The sequence below is a fragment of the Panthera leo genome, chromosome A3 (assembly GCF_018350215.1).
Source record: "Panthera leo isolate Ple1 chromosome A3, P.leo_Ple1_pat1.1, whole genome shotgun sequence".
Lineage (NCBI taxonomy): Eukaryota > Metazoa > Chordata > Mammalia > Carnivora > Felidae > Panthera > Panthera leo.
Window position 1 is genome coordinate 125,073,053 of NC_056681.1, and position 24,117 is coordinate 125,097,169.

A 24,117-nucleotide genomic window follows, 5' to 3' on the forward strand; every position below is an offset into this window, starting at 1 on the left:
AGTACAGCTGCATTTGTAAAAATACAGGTTGTTTTTAATTAATGCCACATGACGCATCCAACCACAGCATTTTCCCCCGGTTCGATGATGTCTGTAGGCATTGTAGCCTAGAATTCTCCAAATTACTCCCATGTTGTGCTAGACTCAGCAATGATTGAGTATCATTTGCTAGGGGCAATTGGGATAATAGGAACCTCATCAGTCAGCTGAGGAGGTGTGGACAGCAGATTGGGGTAAAAAGGTGAAATCTGATCTGAGGCTGGTTCCGGAGCCAGTTATGTCCACCTGGCAATAACCAGGGAGTAAGAACTTACTCTTTGGAACTCAGCTAACTAGTTGTTATTGCTTGGTCAAAGGGAATTGCTTCTAAGTTCATAGGTCCAGGCAGTGCTGGAGCCTAGACACAAGAGCGCCCTTTACACAGGCAAGGAGCCCACAGGCACCATGAGGTTGCATCAGTTCTCCAAGGCATTATGACTCAAGATCTTGAACTTGTTGCCCTTGTTTCTAGGAGGACATCTCAGTCTCATGGTGATAGTTTGACATGAATTTAAAGTAGAAAATCATAGTTGATTTTGATGTCATTCAGAGGAAGCCCACTTTGCATTGATCACTGAAAAGTAGGAGGTCAAAGGAAGAGGAAGAGTTGAGTAATCATTATACACAGTATAGCCTTACTGATTTGAGTCAGTGGGTAGGATTGGTCTGATTATAAAATATTTAATGAGAAGTGTATTTTAATAAAGTTAAGATGCATTCGGGGTTAGGTATGTATAATAAAAGTATATATATATATATGTATATTTATATATATATATATAAAGGATACTAGGTGAGTATAAAAAAGTCATTCTCAATGCTTTAAAAAAATTTTTAAGTAGGTAAAACATATGCCATGCTAGTTGCTTTACATTATTAATTTACTTTTCAAGTAGCTATGGCAAAGATAAAATCTAGCCTGGCTTCTGTGCAAATTATCAGAGATTCCGATTAGGGGAATTTGGATCAGGTACAAAATGGTACATCAAGAAAGGAGGGTTTCGTTTGAGTGGGTCCAGACCTAGGGCTCTGGAATCAAGATAGGCTTATGAGATTTAATTTATAAATATTTAATGATATCTACTGTATGCTAAGCACAGAGTAAGGCTATGAGGGGGATATGAATGAAGCAACAGAAACTCTGCCTCATAGAGAACATATGTAAGACATCTATGGTTAGTGTGCATAGTAACAATGGGAAATGAGGATGATTTGGTCAGCTTTGGATGATATACTGAGGGGGTAGTGAGGAGCCATAGAATGTTTTTGAGCAGGGGAATAACATGACCAGAGCTATGTTTTAAGAGCAGCCACATGTGGTAATTGAGGAGTTCAAGCACTGCTGCATAGTGTGAGTGAGGAGTGTGGTCCAAGAATTACAAACTATGACAGTTAATCAGATGAGAAGAAGAATCAAGATCTCAAAAGTATTCTCTGAGACTTCCAGCCTGGAAGATGTGGCATGATGTTAATAGGGTCGGTCTGGTGTGGGAGGACTAGAGTTTTGGACAATGGTTTTAGACATTCGATTGTGAATTCTTGTGGATTATGCACCTGGAGATGTTGAATTGATATCTGGTCTTGAGGTTAATGAAGCTGGATTTAAATTACAAAATTGAGAGTCACCTGCACAGAGGTAAGATCTGAATGTGGGGACTGGATAGAGGAAGAGATTATATAGAAGTAAAGAAATTAGGTCTAGATCTTGGGTAATGAATCCTGTGGTTAGGAAGCGGCACATGTGGTCTGTATATCCTCTGTGCCTCCAGCTCCAGGGAGGTGCCCTTGCTGAGGTGAGTGGGGATAAAGACGGGACAACTGTGTTTTCTTGTAAAGAATTACATCATTACACGATGCAGCCAATGAATAGATTTCTGCTATGCTGCGGATTATCTTTAAATTACAGTAGCAATGATCCTATTGGTCATTCTCTGTCTTAGCTTTCCTTTTCTTTGACTCTGTCATAAATGCACGTTTGGCTCCTGATTTACTGTTAGAAATTTCCTGTGTAGTTTGGGGTTGAGAGTTAGGGGGTCAGGTTTTGGGATTTAAAACCCAAACAAATGTTTCCCTGCCTTCCTACAGTACACTTAAATTAATTTAGGGGTCAGAGGATATCCTGTGAAAATATCAATAGCAACCTAGTCTTTTACTATGTGGACCCAAAGGGAAACACATTTGAACAGCATGAAGCTCATTCCAGAGGAGCCAAATAGCACTATTAAGAACATTAATGTACTCATCCCACAATTAATTTCTGAAGTAAATATTTGAAAAGATAAGCATGTCTAACTTTGCAGAAGAAGTTACAGAATATGAGATGCAGTCCAGTAAAATGAAGAACCCAGATCAAGTATTGAAAAAAAAAAGTTACAGAGAGGGAGGGAGGCAAACCATAAGGGACTCTTAAGGACTGAGAACAAACTGAGGGTACATGGGGGGTGGGGGAGAGGGGAAAGTGGGTGATGGGCAGGGAGAAGGGCACTTGTTGGGATGAGCATTGGGTGTTGTATGGAAACCAACTTGGCAATAAATTCTATTAAAAAATAAAAAAAATAAAATAAAATTCATTATCCAGCAAAAAAAAAAAAAAAAAAAAGAAACATCAACAAAATAAAGAAACTTTTACCGACAGCCAATCCAATTCAACTAATGTTTACCAAGTACCTATTAAGGGAAAGCATAAAGCATGATCAGGATGTGTATCAGTATTCTAAAAAGTCAGACATGATTTCTATTTTCAAGGAAAGTAGACACCAGTGTGTGAGCTTATATATAAAAATAACAACAGCAATGATAACAATAAACTGACTATAATGCAAAGTAACATGAAATCTGTGATGAGCTGAGATTAATAAGCATTGAATATGAGGAGGTGGTTCAATTAATTCTGACTAGAGGATCAGGAAATTTTCTCAGAAAATGTTGCATTTGAACTACAACTTTGAGGATAATTGTGAGCGTGGTAGTGGGTGGTTGTGGTGGTGATGATGATGGTGATGAAGCAAAAGGGGAAAGGGGAAGGAGAAGGAAGAGGAGGAGGAGGAGGAGGGAGGGGGGTGGAGGGGAAGGGGAGGAGGAGGGGGAGGGGGACAGGAATGGGAAAGAGAGGGAGAAGGAGAAGAAGAAGAAGAAGAGGTAGAGGAGGAAGGAGAAGAAGGAGGGGGGAGGAAAAAGAGTGGGAGGAGAAGGAGGGTGAGGGGGAGGAGGAGGAGAGGGAGAAGAGGAGAAAGAGGAGGAGGAAGAGAGAGAAGGTGCCAATCATTGAATACCTATGATTTGCCCGGCTCTGTATTATTTGCTAAACAGATTGTATGTTAGTGTCTTGATAGGTAAAGCAGAAGGGGAGGATTTCAGATGATACAGGAGCACGAGAAGAAACATTTTGTGTGTTGGCGTGTGTAGAATAGAAAAGCATTGTTGTGTTCAAGGTCCAGGGTACATGGAGTGTTGTAATATGAGATAGGACTGGGGAGGAATAGGGACCAGACTATTAAAGAGATCCAAATACCCTATGAATTACATGAGTAATACCTAGAGCTCTCTGGATACTTTTGTGGGAAGCTGATCCCATTAGGCGTTCCAGGACTGGCTTCTGGTGTATGCATCTGTCTTCCAAATCCCTGGAAGATGCTCTCTGGAATTTTACGTGAGGTTTATGAAGGAGAAACCTTGAACCTGGTCATTTGATGGCTCCAGGAAAGATGGACTTGGTGAGGGCCTAGCAGCCATCGTTAACAAAGGATGGCCAGTACATCATGGACATTGCAAGAAGTGGGTGATGTTTTCTCAGAAGATGTGGTATTCTTTTCCACTTTAGTCCACAGGCTTCCTAAAGCATTTGGGATTTCTCTATTTTTAAATAAGAATTCCACATATGCCTGAAGTAACTTACAGGCACTTCAATGTTATGTTAACAAAGAATACCTTTTATTATTAAAAAAATGACTAACTTGCAGTCTATAACAGTGAAAAAGCAAGGTGTCTTTATGGGGAAAAATTCAGAGAATTCTGATAGCTCTGAAAGAGGCAGAGAAACAGAAAAATAATGACCTCAGGGAAGCATATTATATTTTTTAAACAAGTTGAAATATCTTAGAGATATCAGTTGTGGCCTTTTTTCTTTAAAGTATGTGGTCATTTGGGGAATGAGGAGGGAACGCATGTGTGTGGCGGGAGGGTGTAATCAGCTTGATAAAGCTCACGACTTTAGTCCAGTTGGGCTGAGTCCAATTGAGATTAGGAAGGAACAGAAAGGTTTTCTGTAGAACAATTAGTGGGCTGTGAGGAATATTCAGTTCTGGTTTTTAGTTTTGGTAAATTTTCAACAAAATAATGAAATAATAATGACAAGCACAACAAAACCTTAGAAGACGCATATCTGTGTTTTTACTAGCTTTTAGAGCCAGCAGATACTTGGGACTCACTTGTTTGGATCGTGATGCAAAGACCACTTGCTTTCAAATGTTTAATTCAGAATTCTTCTTGGTGGCCCTGAGCATTCTGGGAGTAGAGGTACATTCAGCTGCAGGGACCAGACCAGTTTCCTGAGTTTCCAGGCATCCTTGAGCTTTGGTTTTTAGTGAAAAACGTTATCTTAAAAATTCCAGAGATTTCTAGGCAAGCTGTTAACATGAGAACCGATGTTGAACTATTCCCTGTCAAATTCACCATGAAGCAATCAACAGAATATGCCAAAAAGGGAAAAGAAATCTTTATCGACATGAGTGAACAGAGAAGGGTGTCATTCACATGTCTAGACACTTGGGGGATTTGTTAGAGGCAATGTCCATGGAACCAAATGTAGCCAGTATATGGTGGAGTGACCAAATAGTTGTGAAAATGTTGAAGTACATTTATATTGATTGGTAGATGGCCACTTCCTGGAGCATTTTGAGTGCTCTCATGCCGTTCTTGAGATCAGATGGTTCCCTTCTCTGCCAACACTTCAGTCTCCCCACAATCCAGCAAATAACAGGAGAGTGCTTGGCACCATAGGGACATCTCCAGAATTTGGCTTCATGGGCCGTCATGATTGCCCAATCTGTATTACTTGTTGGATGGTTTGAATGTCAGCACTGTTGATTTGCCAACTGAGATGTTATTTGAGGGAGGTATTGTTGTCATTTAGTGTTTATATTCTCAAAACAGCATCTTCTTCTTTGTGGGAACAGCTTCTTCCTTATATTAAACGTAGTTCTGATGAGGATGACAAATAGCTCCCCATTACCCCGGCTATAGTGATTGGTTCAGGGATGAATAGGTAACTCAAGCCAGGTAACTCAGATAATTTGTTTTTAACAGGAGCTGCCTCTCTTAGGTTACAAAATAGAGAATCTTGGAACTCTCCACAACTATGACCCTGGCACATGGGGGAGCTTGTGTAAGAGAAAAAATGTCCACAAGGGGACGTGAAGGTAGAGATTCTGAAGAAGTTCTCAGGATGTTGAGCCCCCAGGTCTAGTTGTTGATGGAGCTCCCAGTCTAGCCCATCCTCTCTGCTGTTTACTATCCCCTTGATAGAGTGTGATTTTGATTATTGTTACTTCCAACTGAAGAGTCTTGATTAAGACAGGAAATACTCCAGGTAAATGAGGACATTGGCAGTGAGGCCCTCCTTGGAGAGGGAGTGTTGGTTTCCCATAAACAAGAGAAAGAGGCACTGAGCTGGCTTAGTTACTGGGGGAAGTGGTCATACCTATAAGACACCTGGCCAGGGGATCCTGGCTTTCCCCTCTGTGCTGAGATGAAGTTCCCAGTTGCCACTCAAGGATGACTCTTTCTGTTTCCTAACTCCATATGCTCAGGAGCTCAGGATGCTAGTTCTATGAATTGGTAATCCATTGTTGAGTTGGTTTTTTTCCTCCCCTGTTTTGGTTTCTTTAATCTGTATGGAGTTTTTTCTATTAAAGTTTCCACCAGGAAAGTACAGACCAGGTTCGCACAAATCCCAACTTCAATCCTACCTGACTGTGAGACAATGTTAGGTGACATTATCACACTAATTATATGCTAGTTACTGTAATATGCTTACATAGTTTCATTTAATCCAGGCAGTAATTTTATGAGGGAGGTACTGGTTTTCTGGTTATTTTATACATGGAGAAACAGAGGAGAGAGAAGGTCACAGCACTAACATGTGGGAAAACATAATCCGAACCCAAGAAATCTGACTTTTGACTGTCTTACTACACTGTGAATAAGGGACTAGACTGTGGTCCTGAGAGAGCCCTAAGATTCTAGAGCTTCGTTACCGCTGAAGCCTCCATTGTAGCCTCATTACCCACGACCCTCCTCATTCCAGTGTGACTCATATTTTTGGCCACTTCCCGCTTTCAACCATGAAGTCTTGACTAAGGAGGAGGTAGGAGGAGACCCTGCGTGGGCTTTGTGGAGAAGTGGAGAAGTGAGCACCAGCTGCAAAGAAAAGAGGGGAGATTTCCTTCTGTGGGGTGACCAGACAGGGCAACACTGCAGACATTTGAGAGCTTTCTGCACGTCAGGATGTGGCTGCCAGAGACCCTGACAAAGCACAACTGCTTGCTCTGGAATAACTTCACCATAAGAAGACAAGAACATTTGAGAAAGTACTTGATGAGAGTTCTTAAACTCAAAGCAGAGCAGGGGACATGCACTACCTCATTTAAGAAAGGTGAAAATCAAGGAGGGTGCTACTTAACCTCATCTGGATGAAGTACTTTATTAAAAAATTTTAAAATTATTTTTGCAACAGTGAATGGCTGACTTGATACCCTAGAAAATAATTAATGAAGAGACAAGAGCTTGAAAAAGTCTTGTGGAGCGCTAAGGAAAAATTAAGAAGAAAATGAGAGATTGCTGAAGAAATATCAGAAATAGACCTTGGAAACCAAACTATGCACAGTAAGAAATCCTGAAAGAGAAAATGGTAAAGATGTAGCAAGGATGAAAATAAATAAATAATAGAAGAAGCTCCCTGGCTGACAGAGATGGCAAGAAAATGGGGAATAAAAGTATAAAATAAGATGACAGAAACAAGAACAAATATAACCCATTTATATGACAAGGGGAAAAGCCCCAATTAGATTGGTTTAAGTTAAATTGAATGTTGATAAGAGACCAGTCAAGGAAAATAACACGAAAGGATTAAAAATAAAATTATGAGCAATAATGTGTGAGGGAAATCAGAAATCAGGTGGCTGCACTGATGTAAAGGAGAAATTAAGACCAAAAGCATTTGGGGGCCCCCACAACGTCATTCTATGTTGGTCTAAGAGTCAATTCATGATGAAAATTTGTGTTATGAATACATAGCATTCACAAAGGTACTGCTGAAACTTAGAAATCGGAGGAAAAATCAACAGTACAATTATGCTAGATGTCAACAGAGCACTATCAATATGTAATAGTTGAGGTAAGTAATAATAAAATCCTGAGAGGAGAGCATGATAAGAACCAAGAGGTCTGGGGCAAATAACAAGGTTGAATTTCTTCATTATCGATCTCCTTTCTGTCCTTACAGATAAAGTTCCTTCTTTTCAAGTGTTCTTAGGACACTTAAAACATTGAATTATTCCTCTTTTCTGCCACAAAGAGCATCTCAATAAGAAATACCTCCCAGGCCCCAAACAGAAAGTGTTCTGACCACAATGTCTGACCAAAAGCTTTAACAAAAAATGACTAATAAAGCATCCAGTCATCAGACGAAGCCCTCTGTGAACTCCTAGCTTCTCTGTTCAGACCACCACAGCCCTGCCTTTGAGGACAGGCATTTTGTACTCTTGTGCTGTTAGAATTTTCACAATAAGGGGAACAGCATGAAATGATATACCCCAGCGGGGAGTGAATAGAAAGTTACTGCAGGCAACTTTGAGTTAGTTTTTAGAAACAGAAATGTATGAAGTGATTTTTAAAAAATAGAACTAAGGAGTTAAAAAGGTTCTTAAGACATCATTCTGCCCAACGATCTCATCTTACAGAGGAGGGAATAGAGACCAAGAGAGGGGAAAGGATTTGTCCCAGGTCTTACAGCAAACAAAATCTGGCTGGTGCCTGAGTCTTCTGGTGGGTTCTCAGTTCTATGCCTTTGTCCTGCTCTACAAGTTTATCTGGAAGCAAGAATGGGGGCCCACATCACACATGGAGATCAAGGGCTCAGTTTCGGGTCAGAGTGACTACGGTGTGCTCATTTGCCTCTCAGAGAAGAGGCTGCTCCCAGGGGACTCCTTGGCGGCTAGGCTCTGTCTGTCTCGTGAGAAGAACCTGAGCAATGTGGTTGTTATTACCCAAATCATAGGCTCTCCACCTCTGCCAGGTAACCTGTGAAACACCTCTGACATCATTAAATGCTGGAATCACTAAACGTAAACGTGTGCTGGGGTTGTTTTCTGGAATGCCCTTATGACCTCTTTTTGTCAAGGTTCATTTTGTTTTTTATTTTTCCCCGGGATCTGTCTCTTCCTTTTCTCTCCTCTATTCCAGGCACCCGGGATGGCTTGCCCTCTTCCTCTTTGGAAGGCATTTCTCTCTTTTTTTTTTTCTTTTTTTTTTAATGTTTATTTATTTAAAAAAATTTTTTTCACATTTATTTATTTTTGAGAAACAGAGTGAGACAAAGCGTGAGCGGGGGAGGGGCAGAGAGAGAAGGAGACACAGAATCTGAAGCAGGCTCCAGGCTCTGAGCAAGTGGTCAGCACAGAGCCTGATGTGGGGCTCGAACCCACAAACTGTGAGATCATGACCTGAGCTGAAGTCGGACACTCAACCGACTGAGCCACCCAGGTGCCCCTAATGTTTGTTTATTTTTGAGAGAGAGAGAGAGAGAGAGAGAGAGAGAGAGAGAGAGTCAGAGAGGAAGACACAGAATCTGAAGCAAGTTCCAGCTCTGAGCTGTAAGCACAGAGCCTGATGTGGGGCTCAAACCCATGAAAGGCGAGATCATGACTTAGCCAAAGTCAGACTTTCAACTGACTGAGCTACCCAGGCGCCCCTGAAAGGGATTTCTAAGGCACACCCTGTGGCTAGCTGCTTTTCCATATCACCGGGTCACATTGTTTTTTCACTTGACCACCTGGGCTGTGGTTGCAAACCAGGTGGTGCAAACCAGGTTCCTAACAGAGGGGAGAAAGCAGAGATGTAAACGTTTTGCTAGCTTTTTCAAGACTGTTGAGCTCAGTGCTCCAGAGGAGACCTTGTTTCCAGCCATGAACTTATGAACTGAGGATTTTATGAAATCCAATCCTCATTGTTATTATAGCATAATCCTTGTTCAGTTATCCACCCAATTTTTCTGTAACAGTTTTATTTCTCCCTTCCTTTCCCTGTCAGGGGCTCTGGGCATTGAGGCTTGGGATGCCCATCTCTTGATCTCCTTTTCCTGCTAATACGCGAGGGGCCAAAGCTGGGTGGTAACTGGCTCAGCCTTTGAATTCCATCATGGCTAGGGGTGAGAACCACAGAGCCCCTCTGCAGTGAAGGTAAGGGGATGTGTTTTGAAATAATGTCCTCTCAACTAATCACGTCTTAGTTTTGGTGCTTTCAGATGAGTATTTTGTTTTGAAAGGAGAAGCAAAGGATTTGAGGACAAGAAGAAATTTTATTCATCTCTCACTCCAGACTTCCTGTTTCAATTTTCTATGACTACATAACAAATCACTCCAAAATGCAATGGCTAACCAACCACTGTCAGTTGTTTGCTCATGATTCTTCAGTGTGGGTGGGGCTTGCTGAAGAGGTCTCTTTCTATACCAGGTGGTTTGGGCTGGGAACCTTGGTTGCTTACAGGTGACCATTCTTCCTTCATGTGGTGTCTCACCATTCACTCATCAGCCTGAGCATCTTTACATGGAGGCTGGCCTCCAAGAGACACAAGATGAAGGTGCCTGGCCTCCTAAGGTCTGGCCCAGAACTGGCTTCCACCTCATTGTATGGGCCAAAGCAAGTCATAGGGCAGCCTGTCATTTAGAGGAGAGGAAGTGGACTCCACTTGGTGGGATGAATGGCATGAGCTGGGAGTGGGAGGGATATTTGGCATTGTCTTTGCAGACATCTTTGCACCACATTCCATGTTTTTCAAAGAGCTGCACTTGCACCCCTGGAACACTGTGTGACCTAGTGAATTGGTGGCATGTCTGGGAGCTCCTGAGTCCCAGGAGAAAGAACTCACTCTTCCTACTTTCGAGGAATGAATTGAAGTTCCCTCTTAGACTAATCTGAAAATAGTAGGAAGTGAGGGGGGAGCAATGATGGCAAGAAATTGGGGTGTGATGGGAATAGGACATGTATTTTGAGCTCTACCAACGACAGTGCAAATCTATCAAATCAGCCAAAATCATGTTTCTATTTGGACTTTGCATAAAACCCCCAAGGCTGTATGTTTGTTGAATGATTATTGATTACATAACCTCATGAACTCCGATTTTGATTTGAAAATGTGTGGGATTGGCAGAGGAAAAGTGAAGCACTGAGGCTTTTTCTGTCCCATACTGAAAGGCAATAATAGGAACATGGTGCTTTAATGGAAAGAGTGGTAGTGACAGCACAGGGAATTCCTTGAGGAGACACTCCTGGGGGCAGCACCCTCTGTGAATGCTCTGCCTTGGGAGGCCAGTCAGAATCCCTTGAGAAGGTGTTAAAGGCCTCTGGCCACTTCTCTTTTCTCTCTGTCCATTAAAATGAAGTGTAATAGGAAGTTGGTGAGGTTGGTTTGACAATGACATTTTGTGACATGTGTTGCATTTTATGTACTTTTTCAAGCTGCTTGCTTCTAGTCCTAGAAAGAAAGCACTTAGCTTGGATTAATGAAGTGAGATTGGGACCCTGACCCTGCTTATGGCTGAAGGCCTGGGGTCTCCCTGATTAGCCAGTCTGGGGATGAGCCTCTAGCCTGTGCAGTCTTCTTGGGCAGGAGCAATGCACTTTTGCAGGGATAAGAAGTAATTCTTTTTGATTGGATAAAACGGAGTTCAGGCCTCATTCCACCTATTACAGACACAATTGATTCCAAGACCTTGAAGACAATAGCTGGATGAGTTCCTTTGTCAAAATATTATTCAGTGCTATACCTTGAAGAATCATTTAACATCGGGGCTTCATAAAATAAATACAAGTATAAATACAATTTATTCAGTTTATGTTAAAATTTTTTAATGTTTGTTTATTTTTGAGACAGAGAGAGACAGAGCGTGAACTAGGGAGGGGCAGAAAGAGAGGGAGGCACAGAATCTCAAGCAGGCTCCAGGCTCTGAGCTGTGAGCACAGAGCCTGACAAGGGGCTCAAACTCATGAACTGTGAGATCATGACCTGAGCTGAAGTCGGACGCTCAACCGACTGAGCCACCCAGGTGCCGTCTGTTTATGTAAAATATTTAACAAAGGCCGTTTTGATTATTATTCATCATTTTATTGTCTCAATCTTTGGGTACCTGAATATCTGCTAGGAAACAATATTGGCAAAACTCGTGAACTGGTATGCCACAGCAAAAATGTTTTATAATGGCTTCCCTGTTGAAAAACTGTGGAGGTAGTCATGGTAAAGGAGGCAGAAGAAATGATAATGACACATGTTGATGTTACTGTGCTGGTTTTATCATTTGTACTAGGTTCTTATTGCTGTTGTAACAGATTACCATTACCATCGTGGCTTAAAACAGCATAAATTTATTCTCTTCTGCTTCTGGAGGTCAGAAGTCTAAAATGGGTCAGTGGGGCTGTGTTCCTTTGGAGGCCTAGAGAGGAATCCATTTCTTGGATTTTTCCAGCAGGTGGAGGCTACCTGCATCCCCTGGTTTGCAGCCCCACGTCACTCCGGCAGCTGCTGCCATCATCGCCTCTGACTCTGACACTCGCACTCTGCCTGTCTCCCTCTTGGAAGGACTCTTAGGCTTCTGTTAAACCCAGCTAGATAATCCAAGACAGTCTTCCCATCTAAATGTTCCTAATCATGTCTGCAAAGTCAGGTTCCTTTTGCTGTGTAAGGGACATAAATCTGTCTACCACATGACTGATTCTTGAAACATTCATATAATATTAGTTGCAAATGTCTACACAGTTTTGCTAAAACATGGTTCTTTAAGTAGGAAAAATGGCATCGGTATAATGGTGATTTTTAACAAAATGTTTTAATGTTTGAACAAAGGAGAGCAAGCTTGTTCTCAAGTAAAGAGAAAGCCTTTGTGATATATAAAGACCTTAAAAAAGAGGCTGAAAATCCTGCACAATAATGCTTTACTTTAGAGCAAGAAGTCACTGATATGATGACTTTAAATACCAGTACTCTTTCTTCTGTTTTAAACTCTGTGGGGAAGCTATCTGTGCAAGTGGGGGAAGCTGCAAATACATCCTCCCTAGTGTTAAAAAAAAATCAACCGATGAAAAGGATTTACACGTTGGATCATATATTGCATTTTGGTGAAACTGATCTCTAATAGATGTAAATACCCTCCAGGATCTATGTCTCAAAGGCAGAAATTAAAGCAATTAAATTAAAAATTAAATTAAAGGAATTAAAGATGTGAAGGATAGAGAGGCTTTGATGCTGAGAGCAAATGCCAGTGGTGATTTAACTATTCTATTATTTGTATTACTAATTGTTACTATTTTTGTGAGTGTTCTGGTTAAAATTTCAGATGTTTTGAGTGGTCTGCCCTTAACCTGTTTTCCCCTAAGTCCTGCTGCTTTTAATGTGTGGTTTTATAAAATGTGAGGTTTATCAGGGACATATATATGACATTATAACAGAAATTACTTCATTTGAATTTCAAAGTCACGGTGAATTCCTCCCAAAGTAATAGACGGATACCTTCTGAGCAAAAATTGCTAATTTTGTTTTTCCCGAAAAGCCCCATCAAAGGAGGACACTTGCCCCGAGCAGAATGGGAGAGCATTTGGGAAATGTGGGGAGATTTGGAAAAATTTAGGTATAGATAACATTTGAGCTAATTGTAAAGCACTGTGAACAGGCATTACTTGGGTAAGAAAAGATGGGAAGACGATCCAGAAGGAGGGTCAAACACTCAACAAATACTTGCTGTATTAGTTCAGAAATTTCTTAGGAAGCACAAGGTTGACTGTTTACACATAACCAAACGGCTTTGATGCCAGCCTCCTTGTCATATTCTGCTCAGCATCTTGTTGAAAGGAGGCATCAGAGATCACTAGGATGACAGCAGTTTTTTTTCCTTGGGGGAAATTATGCACCAGGATTCTGACTCTGCTTGTGTTTCTCCAACCCCACCTGGCTGTCTGGCACTCACCTGCTAGGTGATCAGAATTGATTTAGAAAAAGCCACCTTCAACACAAATGAGGTTAAATCACTGGGGCCGTCTGCATAGACAAGCCCTGGCAAGGAATTTAGGCTCTTTCCATTTGTGTTAGAGCTGTTTCCTTTTAAGTTCAGAATGCTTTATGGATAAACAGAGAGACAGAGAGACAGAGAGAGAGAAAGGGAGAGAGAAGGAGAGAGGAGAGTGGGAGAGAAACTTGGATTCTGCTCACAATCCTTGGGATTGATTTGGGGCAAAGTTAGCATGAAGCCCTCTTTTTTTCACCCTCTGGGGGATCAGCAGAGCAGGGCAGGAGAAGTGATGCGGGGCACACAGACCCCTGCACCTCCAGGTGAGAGCAGGCATTGCCGCAGCTCCTCCAGTCTGCCTTAGTTTTGAAAAGAGGAGGTAAGAGGGCAAGAGGAGGTGAACTTTTGCTATGCAGAGAGACAAGTCAGACAATGTGAGTTTTAATTGAAATCATATCCCGAGCATTTTACTTTTCAGAAGTTGTTAGCATGATCGAGGTTGCATTTTCTTGTGACTACTATTATTACTGTCACGCTGACTGCTCTGGGCAGGGGCTGAAGGTTACATGTGGGCTGGGAACGCTGGGCTGCGAGGGAGGGGCTGGCAGATGGAGCCCCAGCCCCGGAATGCTGCTCTGGAGCCAGCTTCTGGCCGCCTCGCCTCTGGCTGCGTGCTTGCTCTCTCTGGACACTGAGAGTTGTCTTCTAAGGCACATGGTGATGCTGTTGTTTGCCTTCTCTTCTCTCCTGCTCCGACCTCTTGGATCATCAGTATGTTTCTCCCTTATGAGGAGCTAGACTGAGCCGGGCGGCCTGTGCATCACATACACGACTCACTCCACAACTTACTCTGCTGGGAGACCTTCTCTGCCAGAGATAGTGAATTCTCAAGGCTCTGCAGGGCTGCATTCCAAGAAGAGGGGGTCATACCTTAACTAGACTCCCCAGTTTTATATGCATTTGAATCGCCTAGAGATCTTGCTAAAATGCAGGTGCTTTCTCAGTGGGTTTAGTAATCAGGCTTCAGATGCTGTATTTTTAACAAGCTCCCAGGTGATGCCAAGGCTGCTGGTCCCTGGACCACACTTTGGTTAGGAGAAACTTGGATTACAGCTGGAAACCAGGTTAGCTGTGGCCTGCCTCTAAGCTGTGTACTTTTTTAAGAAAGAAAATCTAAGAAGAGTAAATGCTAAGGAACTCTATTTGCTGAGTGCCTGGACCTGGGGTACTGTGTGGGATAAAACCTGACAGAGTTGAGAAACATGGTGCCACTTCCTGCCCATGTGCAGTGGGCATGTGGAAGGACAAGACTCACACATGTGCAGAGATCAGTCCTATGTCATACTTTCTCACTGCTGAAGTGCCAGACGAGGGGGTCTGGACTCTGAGTGCTCTGCTCTGGAGAGTGGCAGGCTGTCCAAGGGGCTTTGGAAATCTTGGTTCAAGGTGAGGTTTGTTCCAAGGTGAGGGTGGGTGACTCAAAAGGAAACTGTGAAACTGATACACATGTTTTGCCTCTTTCCCCAGGACTTACTACTCTCTTATGTCCTTGTCACTCTTGTTTTCCAGTGGTTGTTTGTTTGCTTGCTTGTTTATGTAGACTAAGTAGCCAAGGGGAGGGAAAGGACCTCCTCATGGTCATTTGGATGCTTGCTCAGCATCCAATGGCAGTGCATTGTGGGAAATGGCCTTTGGTCCAGAAATTCGTTTAGCCGCTGTCTCCCGAGGGCCCACTGTAGTTCAGGCCCAGTCGCTACGAGGTCCTGGGGACACCGACTTGGGGAGATACTGTCTTTATCCTTTGAGAGCTCAGGTTGGTGACAATTAGATAACATGGCAGCTCTGCTTGTAGACAAATTTGTTTCTTGTGAAAAACATCTGAGCCAACATGGATCAGATAAATCATTTATCTGATTTATCTGGAGAATCAGATAAATTCTCTGATTTATCTAACTCTTGCCATAGGCAGCGATAGAGTTTCTTCAAAACCAGTTCCAAAGGAAAACTGAACAACTACTTCTCAATCAAGGCTGGTTTTGAGTTGTTCTGACAGACTCTCAAAAAGAAAAGAGTTCTCCAAAGTCTTCTTTCATTTCCTTGGGAGGTGGCTGTGGCCATGTCAGTGTCACCTTCCAAGTGTCCCTGGTTTTGGGCTCAAGCTCAGGACCTTTGGGAACACCAGGTCTCTTTGGTTTCTGAGCATCCAAATTATTTAGAAGCTTTGCAGTGAGTATGAGGGAGTGGGAGTATGAGTACGTGGGAGGGGATTATTTTCTCATTTCAGGCATCCTTGTGGCCATGGGCATCCTGGAGATTATCCGGAAGAAGCCACCTCTGGCATTCTCTGAAGCACACGGGATCAGCACGAGTCATTCTGCTCACTGAATTATATTTGGTGGGGAAAGATTTTGCCGTAACTGTCCCTGGAAGAAAAATCCTGTTTTGTCATACATTTCTCATAAATATTTTAGTGCTAAAATGACTTTGAATATAATTACTAAGAAGTTCAAGATGTTTAATGGGCTCTGTGGCAGTCAGGTTAAAATGCCTGTCACTTTGTCTCTCTAATGTGCACTGAACATTCCTGCCTGGAGTAAGAACTGTGAGTGTTATTTTTTTGGCTTGGATCTTGGCAGGTGTGTAACGTGACTCCTGATAGCAGGACAGCAGATTACATTCGGCTATAAAACCATTTCTAAGGCTCTTGGCACCCAAACTGTTATTGCATGTCTGCAGGTGTTTAGTAATTGGATTAATGCAGAGCCCAAGGAATGTCTGCTCCCCAGCTCGGAGAAACATTGAGGAAAGACAAATTCATTTCGGAGAGTGACCTGGAATGCACGATGACAGGCCTGCGCTCACACATGAAGCCAGATCTAAGCCTGCACGTTTAAAATGAACTGCTGTGAGCAATCACCTTCCATAGGAAAGTTTATCCAAAGCTAAATATAATAACAATGGCCTTGTGAGTCAGGCGGGAAGGAGCTTCAGCTTGGATTTTGATCTTCTTCCAAAAGCAACTTAGACAACTTGAGCTTAAGCCTTCCTATCATGCAGCTCATGAACCCCACAATCGTAGGTGTTTAATAATAATAATAATTTTTAAAAGACCTTGGTAAACAGAAGAGGATGATAAGCCTCCCAGTGGAAGTGCCGAGACCACAATGGTATCCTGGATCATCATACTCCTGCCAATTAATCCCCGCCTTGATTGTAGAGACAGTCTCGCTGTGTCACAGACCTCCTCAAATATGTTCAGAACGTGATGAGCTGTGTTCACACCTCACTGCAGCCGTGGCCAGTGCATACAAGAAGTGGCTGCTTTTGGGGTAATTTTGTCATTCTGGCTAATTGAAACTTATTATACCCTCTGAGGGCTAGAAACCAAACTCTCCAAGGCTCCCATCTGAGTAGATAAAACCTAATGGTTTGGCCTTATAAACCTAACCTCTTTCTCAGCTTTACAACTCAGAAGGGAGGCGGACCATTTGGAGAGAGTCCAAATAGAAGGAAGATAATGGTCAAAAGACGAGTTTTGTGAAGAAAGGCAAAAGACTTGATATTGCTTAGTTTAAATCCTAGAGGGGTAACTTGTAGTTCACAAATATTATTATGGTAGGCAATGACAAGAGGATGGGGAGGAGGAGGAAGACAAGAAGCCAGTCATGGCATGGAGAGCAGAAGTTCAAAGGGCTTGTAATGTAGAGGAAACATGACATCTGAGAAATCTGTGTGTGGAGGAAGGGGCATGACGCAATGAATGGCTATTCATTCATTCATTCATTCATTCATTCATTCATCCAAAAAAATTTGCTGCTCACAGCCACGTGCTGGGCCCCAGTGTATGGGGATTACCTTGTGATAACCATCTATTTTTGGCTTTCTGAGAGCTATAGTCTAGGAAGCACAGCATGTACTCATAACACGGGATCTGGTAGCAAAGACAGCTGTGAGCACTCACGGGAACGTTTCAGTCACCCGGGGTAGGAGCAGGGCAGGTGTGTCTGAGCAGGTCTTGTGTCCCTCTGGAGGCTACCAGGCCTCTTGGCTAGGTTGATGGGGCTCTCCCTGACACTCTAGCTGACTTTCTGGCTCTCAGTCAGAAAGATATTTTATTGGGGAGGGAGGATACAGGTACACTTCTCGTCTGGTTGGTTGGGTTGTAGGTTAGTGGAAAGCAAGAGGCCTGGAAAGTACCTGTGGTTATCGCCACATGAAGGTCATCCATGATCTGTGGGGCATGTGGGGGGAAGCAGAGCAGGGGCTGGGGAGTGAGTGCAGATGAAAGTGAAAGAGGTCTGTGAATAGGAAACAATCAGAAACGCATAGTAACAATAATAAAACTTTCAAATGAAAAGTGGCAGTGTTGAGGGGAGTGGGCAGCAGGGCCTGTTTGGGAGGCAGAGTGCTCAGAGCCTTCCTCACTTGGATGTCAGTGTGGTGGGCAGGGCAGGTGGGGCCTCCCAGGTGTGGAGGACTGAGGGACAGAGGGCTTGGGTGGGGGGAGGCAGTGCTACTGGACCAAGGAGGAGGGACTTCTGCGTGAATCCCTGCACGCAGGGGTCAGGGCAGGGGTGAATGGTCCTTAGTAGATCCCAGGATAACACTGAAGACAGTATTTTATATTTTTCCCTGGGCAGAAAGGAGCTTGGATAATCAAGATAAAGAGGGGTGCCTGCGTGGCTCAGTCAGTTAAGAGTCTAACTCTTGGTTTCTGCTCAGGTCATGATCTCATGATTTGTGAGTTCAGGCCCCCATCAGGCTCTCCACTGATGGTGTGGAGCCTGCTTGGGATTCTCTCTCTACCTCTCTCTCTGCCTTTCCCATCTCTCTCTCTCTCTCTCTCTCTCTCTCTCTCTCTCTCTCTCTCAAAATAAGTCAATAAATAAATTTTAAAAAAAGAGATAGAGACAAGCCACAAAGACTAATGAGACCAAAAAGCTTAATTTTAAAGGTTGAATGAAAATCTCCATTCAAAGGTTGAAAATGAAATTATGAAGCTGCTTCCTGAGTAACTAACTGAATGGCTTTTTGAAAAGTCATGTATCGCATAAACCTATAAGGTTAAACCTGAAAGGTTTCTTACAGACTCTAAGCTCAAGCCTGTTAGTTTTCACTGAGGGAACTGAGAGGGAATGGATCTAACCCCCAGCTACACAGCTGATCAGGCAGAGCAAGGATCACTGGCATCCAGGAGGTCTATGGGATGGGGATACACATGGAGATGTGTGGGAAGGAAAAATAGCTTCTGTGTGTGTATTTACTATACCGAAAGTATTCAATCAATCCAAAAGCCGTAACTAAGTGCCAGCTCAGTGGAAGGCATTGTGAAAGATGGTGAAGTGCTTGCTTAAGGGCTTTCAATTCTTTTGAGAAGACTCTGACAGAGAGAATAATGAGTTCCTCAGGAATTCAGCTGATGGAGAGACCACTGTGGTAGGCATGGTCCAGGAAGGTTTTGGAGAGGAGCTCTGACAACACAAATCTGTGTGTACGTATGTGTGCATGTGTGTACATGTGTGTGTGCATATATATGTGCGTGTGTGTGTGTGTGTGTGTGTGTGTGTGTGTGTGTGTGTGTAGGGGGTGAGGAGGAGAGGAGAGTGGAGTCCACAAGGGACTCAGAGGCTAGCTATTTGGGAAGCCATGGTATGACTTCTATCTGTGATGCATGAAGATTCATGACTGATTTTGATGTTCTATAGGATGTTTTCTCTATAAACACGTGGGGTCAGGCCCGAGAAAGCAGAGTGCAATAATACAAATTCCTTCAGCTAAAGTGGTGGGAAACCTGAGTTCTCACTCTCTGGTATGACTCACTTTTTGTTGGTCTCTTCAGTGAACTGGGGTGTCTTATCGGGTAGATATTTCTATTTCAGCCAGTTGTGATGGACTTGCCCAGGTAACATCTGGAGATCCTTTCAGCTCTGAGCCAGACTTGTTTTGTAAAGGGAGTCAGGGTGCCCACAAAGGGTTGGCAGTGCTCCCTGGTTCAGGAAGGGAAAGGGCCCTCATCAGATTCCCTCTGCTCTTTGTCAACTTCTTCCTTCAGCACCGTCTTGCCCTGGAAGCCCCTGAAAGCAACGTCACTCTGCACTCAGAATCTTTCTTTGTTTACAAGATATGTGGGCACAGATGGAATTATTGCATCACAGGCCAATTTCTTCACCTCTTTTAAAAAAATTTTATCACGGAAAGCAGCATGCTGAAAGATCTCAATGCTACCGAAGATTGCAAAACCAAAGTGGAGATTCATCTGCTTTTGGAATTCTGTCCAAAGACCTTTCCATATACATTCCACCCCCTTTCACAGCCCACAGTGTGCCTGACCCTGACACCCAGAACAGCTTCATCACCTTTCTTAGGTCAGGGTTGGTCCTGACAAATAACTCTCCAGCAGGCCCTTCCCAAGGGAACTTTCCTCAGGTAAAACCCTGATGAGACATTCTGGGAGCGAACAGTCTCTGGCAAGAGGGAAACTGAGCTCTGAATTGTCAACACTAACAAAACCCAAGAAAGCAGGTTATATACCCAAACTAGACTAATAAATGTTTCCTGATTAGTAGAGGGCCCCACAGGTTGTGTTTTAATAAGGAGACTGAATTGGATCACAATTAACATTACTTACGTATACAATCAATATAAATAGTTTTTTCATTAAATCAGACAGAAATTCTACTTTATCATCCTGTTTGCTTTGCTGATATTATTTAATCAAAACCCTTTTTATTCAAAGATGTGGAGTAGGTAAATTTTAATCCAGACATTCAATTATCCAAATCACTGACATTTTCCTGTTCTCAGAAAAATGCTCCAGGAACACAGGCTGCTTGTTCCCCTTCCTACCTTGGCTGGCAGAGAACTACAGGGTAAAACATAGAAAATTGGCAAAACTCCATTTTCAATCCATGTTAAAAACTGGGATCAGTCTTGCTTCTCTTTCTTCCTAAAATAGAAAGAAGAAATAAAAGAAGCCCTTCTTTATATAAAATTGGATCTTAGCATTCTCCAGAGGAGTGGTACCCCCTGTATTGCAGATGAAAAGGGCCAAGTTTTCCCAGCAAATAATCTGGGACAAGGGAGTGGAGGTGAATGGCCTTCTGTAACTGTAAGAAATCTCCCCAGCCACCTCCAAGGGAACAGAGGGAAGCATCTGGGGTCAGGGATCTGAGTCAGCAAGAAGCAGGGAGACAAGACAGAGAGAGGCTGGGCCATTGTGCTGCACATCCTCTCTTATATCCTGCCTGATCTGGGGCTCAGCAAAGCTCCCTAGATTTCTTTCTGTCTTCTCCAAATGCCAAGAACGAGTTGAAAGAGGAAACACTGGGTAAGAAGATTGTGAAGAACTCCAAACTCAGAAGTGTTTATTGACTGAGTCATTCATTTATCATTCAGAAATTGTTAAGTCTCCACTGTGCATCAAGCCCAAGGTTGGAGGTAAAGAGGTAAATGATTCACAGTTGTGGCCTCCAAGAAGCCTTCAGCCTCAGGGCCCAAGAAGCTGCATCTCACCAAGAGTCTTGGAATTTTGTCTGCGTTTGTGTCCAGGCTTCCTTACTCATTGTTAACTTAGTGTATCAACCTTTTCCAATGGATAGGGAACCCCAGTATCTTATAAGATGATGGAATGTGATATAACCTGCATAACCAAGATAATTAAAGTTAGGTAGAGACTAGGCCTTAGGGCAGGGCCTCGGGTGTGGCAGGTAAGATGCCTAGGGCACAAACTCTGTGGACAGGTCACTCACAGGGTCACTCTAGTGCTGCCTAACACTGATGGGTTGACAGATGTCATACAGTCGTTAAACTCTCTGAACTTCAGTTGCTTGTCTGTAAACCAGGGACATGCCTACCTCAGAGTTGCTGAAAAATTAATAATATAATATTTACAAAATTACATAAATACATGTTAGTTTTATCAAAAGCAATAACTGTTAATGACCTTTGTCATTAAGCACAATGACATTATTAACAAACACAACCAAAACGTTCTTTGTGGTAGATGCAACACATTATATTGGAAATGGACTACAGAAATCACAGGATCTGGTCCTCTGCTTTAAAAGAAACAATAGTTATGGGGCGCCTGGGTGGCTCAGTCGGTTAAGCATCTGACTTCAGCTCAGGTCATGATCTCGCAGCCATTGAGTTCAGGTCCTGCATGGGGCTCTGTGCTGACAGCTCAGAGTCTGGAGCCTACTTCAGATTCTGTGTCTCCCTCTCTCTCTGCTCCTCCCCCACTCACACTCTCTCTCCCTCTCTCTCTCTCTCTCTCTCTCTGTCTCTCAAAGATGAATGTTAAAAAAATTAAAAAAAAATAATCAATAGTTAAATATAGTTAAATATGATACAGTAGTTAAATATAGCAAGATTTTGAGCAATGGACTCAGAGAAACTTGGATTTTAATCCCAGCTCTGTCACCTATAAATATTTAAGCTAACCTCTAAAGTCTCCATTTCCTCATTTGTGAAAAGGGAATAATAATGGTGGACTCCTAGGGTTGTTACTGAGGATTCAGTGAGATAATGTGTGTAACACTCAGACTGCAGGTCCTTGGAGGGCTCTCCATAGATATAGATGTGAGCTGCTGTTGTGTGCAGGCTGAAATAAAACCAGTTCATGCTGGACCAGAATGTCCCCTGAGATACTTCACTTTTTCCAGTTCCCTTAGCTGAGCTCATCTTACACAATCCTACATCACAAGGATGTTCTTCCTATGGGCTTGCTTTTAGGAATAATTATACTAAATATGGTTCCTTTCTTTCCTAAGTTTCTTCAGAGTTCTAGCTGTGGTGTGAGTGCCCAAAATTAAAGATTTGGACTTTTTCCTTAAAAACAAGAGTTAGGAATGACATTAATGGAATCAGGTTTTTTATCTTATTAATTTAGTGAGTTCAGTATTCACCTTAAATATTGTTTTAAGTTGTTAATTTGAATATTTATTTTAAAACTCTATTGTGAAGCTAAAAGTAAAAAAGCTTTTTTTAACTTTCTCTGCTGCCTTTCTCTTGCTTCTAGTGCCAGAAGCTGGAGACATGAGCAGGGCTGGTGCACAGAGAAGACGTGGGGCTCTGAGAATCAGGCTTGGAAAAGAAGTGTTATCTAAGCCCAATGAGAAGGAGAAGGTTTGGACTAAGGGAAGGGCTATGTTCCAGGCTCCAGAAGGGGTCAGACCATACATCCATAGGTTTAGAAAAAAACCTAATGGCTCAGGAAAGGATGTGAGCCCATCTCTCAGCAAATATTTACTGAACACCCAGTGGCACCATCAAAACTGCAGGTAACATAGACACAATACATAGACCTTGACCTTAAGAAGACTCTGGCTGTTGTAAAGGCAACAGTATTTCACATAGGATAGAGGAACTCACTTCTACGACTCAGGCATATGGAGATTCATAGGTGAAAATGGTTATAGATCATCAGTTTGCCTTTTTCTGGCCATATTTCATTCTCTCATCCGTTATCTATCAGTTCCTGTTGGCTAGTGCCTAATCCAACTTCTGGCATAGAACAGCCCTTGGGAAAAAAGCTGTGAACGGATGAATAGGTGAGTACATGGGTCCTTGCAGCATGTCATAGGATGGATTTTTCATGACTCCCCCCCCGCCCCCATACATTTGCGATAATTTCTTTGCATTTAAATTGCTGGGAAATAGATTCAACATTTTCTCAGGAATTTGTGATTGTTTATAGAGTTGAGGAACCCCAGGTTTAACTAGCCTTCATTTTTGATGGCAATTTCCAGATACACAAACCTGTAGTGCTCAGCAAAGTTGGGGTAACAGATACCCAGGAGCAGGTCTCCTGCTCATGCCCACCATTTATTACTGGAACCCCAACTTCCTTTTCCATCCACCTCGTGGTTCAAAGATAGAGCCCATAAAAAAACAAAACAAACAAAACAAAAAGCAAACAACATTTCTAGCCAATGATGGCACACAGAGTGCATCCCTTTTGACCTGGGGATAGTTCACAATTTCCCACTATTTCCTGTAAGACCTTAGGCAGGTCAAATATCACAAATCCTTCCATGCTAAAAGTTCTTTGGGAAGTGCCATTTACTTTCCCTGTTTCCCTCTGCTGCTTTGGAGATCTATAGAACACTGGTGAAGGAGGCCATTAGAAAAAAGCTGGAGTATAAGGGCTCATTTTGGATATTCACAAATAGGACTGATCCTCACCTCTCCTCCACTTGTCTTCTCACATTGCAAAGCTGCACAGGAGAGTGTGGCTCCCCTTTGACTCTCAGTCTTGGTTCACTTACTGACACCCAGCAAATTCTGATACAATTTTTCTCATATCTTGATAGCATACAACCCAAAGTCTTCAGCTTTGGTCTCAATCATAAAATAAGGCAATCCTCACAAACTGCAAATCTGGGGCAGGGTTTGGGTTGGTTGGGGTTAGCAGGTAGCTACAGTACTAACAAGTCTAAGAGGAAATGGATAGAGATGAAGTCATTTGCCCAAGGTCACAAAAATAACAAGAGAAACAGAGAGTCAAACCCAGGCCCTCCTGACCCCCAAATCCATGCTCTGAGGCACTTTGCAATACTAGCAAGTGGAGAACATTCCTGAAGCCCAGTTATGAGAGAAGGGACCTCCCTGGGTGAGGTGACATCACACATTAGTTAAACATCACTTCTTCGTGATAGCAACTGGACTCCAAGAGTACCCTGAAATGCTCCCATTGGCACACAGGACGCAGAGTCACCTCCAGTCTCCATGAAGAAGGGTGTTAACGAAGCAATCCTACGTGGATTTGTCAGTCAATTTAGAATTAGAATACATAACAAAGATCTTG

General features: G+C 42.7%; 1 long non-coding RNA gene across 1 annotated transcript in view; it reads left to right on the plus strand.

Annotated features, from left to right (window-relative positions):
- The window catches only part of LOC122216589, a 100,457-nt gene extending 77,563 nt beyond the window's left edge, over positions 1–22,894 (plus strand). Inside the window, exon 5 of the long non-coding RNA XR_006200981.1 lies at positions 22,330–22,894. This is a non-coding gene — a long non-coding RNA (uncharacterized LOC122216589). The remainder of the gene's footprint in view (positions 1–22,329) is intronic.
- Positions 22,895–24,117: the final 1,223 nt, after the last annotated feature.